Genomic DNA, 1,840 nt, shown 5'->3' with positions numbered 1-1,840 from the left:
AACATTTGTTGAAATGAATTAAATAATTATATAGTGTGTTTTTTTTTAATGATGTGTCTGTTTTAAAAGATTTTTTCTGTCTGTACCATTTGACAAAGATCTGTTTGAAAAACATACCATGAACAGGTAGGCCTGTCTCTCAAAAAGAAAAAATGAGAGAATGCTATAAAAAAGTAAGTTACTTGTATGTGGAAAAATTTATTTCTAAGTCTCTAGATTCCAAAGAGAAATTATTTTTTTTACAAAGACTGAGCATTTCTTTTATGATTAACATATAGTTACCATGGAAAACAAACTGACATTTAAATGTTACCTTCTAGTTAAATAGAGACTTTCAAAATTATAGTAGCATTTGGGGAGAAACTAGGGGAAGGGAAAGGTGGCAGGCTGAACTGTAAAATATTACCACTGGAAAAAGGAAGGGACAGGCAGGTATAGAATATTAATTTATAGAGGTTAGAACTGGATGCAAACTGAACCACAGCAAAACAAAACAAAACAAAAAAACAGAGTTCTCACAGCATAGACAGCTGTACTGTTGTCAACACATTTAATGACACTCTTCCAGGCTCTGGAGGAAAGTATCTTGAAGGAGAATAAATAGCTTAGAAGAAAAGTGATAAACTTTGCCCAAGAAAAAGACTCTGAAAATCAGAAAAGACCAAAGAGAAATCACTGACTCTACGAGGCAGCAAGAATTATATTAGAACAAAATCAAAAGATTGAAAAAAAGAAAGGAAAAATATATACACCTTGTATGTAGCATATTTGTACATAGTTGTTTGTGTCTACCCCATTATACTGTAAGCTCCTTGAGGGCAAGAATTGTCTTTTGCCTTTCTTTGTATTCCCAGTGCCTAGCACATAGTAGGCACTTAATAAATGTTTATTCACTGTCTGCAAATTTAAGTTAGTATGACTTTAAAAAATGGTCTGGAAAATAGGTCAAGTGGAAATAATTTAAGAACTTCCTAAAAAAACATGATTTAGAAAAACTGGACATTGTATTTCAAGAAATCTTAAATTAAAATGGCCCAGATCTATTAGAACCAGAGGGTAAAATAAAGATAGAAAGAATCAATCACCTCCTGAAAGAAATGCCAAAAGGAAAAATCCTAGGAATATTACAGCCAAAATCCAGAACTTTCACATCACAAATATAAAAAAATATTGCAAGGATACAAAAAAAGGAGTTCACATCCAAAGCTCATTTTTTCCCCCAGAAAAAGAAGCAGCCCAGCTACTTGTATTTCATGGGCTACTCTACAGGAAGAAAAGACTCAAACTTTTAGGTCCTAAACCACATTTTTTTTGAAAGTACTAATAATCAAGCTCGAGTAAGAAAGAAGTTTCTTTAGTAAATATCATCAATGAATTGATGGGTGTGGTGGTAAGGGTAGGGGTTGGATATTTCATAGAAATCAATCGATTTAAACTGGGAGGGGTTCTTTTTATTCAATCTACTCCCAAGAGTGGGAAGAAGGGAGATCATGATTCATGTAGGAACCCTACCCCATCCCCAGATCTTGGGGGCCCCCTCTCTCTTACCCTCTCCCTATCTACTCCCTGCCCAATGAATAAAAAAGGGAAGAATTTTTGCAAGAGGGAAGGGGTGCTGGTTTATTTTGTGTTTAAGTTCAGAATAAAAAATTTTAAAACAAGGTCATTTTCAGATTGACTAAACTAGCTTAAAAAAAAACTTATATGATCTTTCCTTCCTCATTCATAACAAGAGATCATTAGACTAGATGATGTATAAAATCATTCTGATCTAAAGACTGTGGAAAAAAAGCTTTACTGACCTCTTTGTTTTTCAACTAAAACTTGTCTACCTGGTCCC

This window comes from Trichosurus vulpecula, chromosome 2, assembly GCF_011100635.1.
Source record: "Trichosurus vulpecula isolate mTriVul1 chromosome 2, mTriVul1.pri, whole genome shotgun sequence".
Taxonomy (NCBI): domain Eukaryota; kingdom Metazoa; phylum Chordata; class Mammalia; order Diprotodontia; family Phalangeridae; genus Trichosurus; species Trichosurus vulpecula.
Note: the sequence above shows the minus strand (reverse complement) of the source record.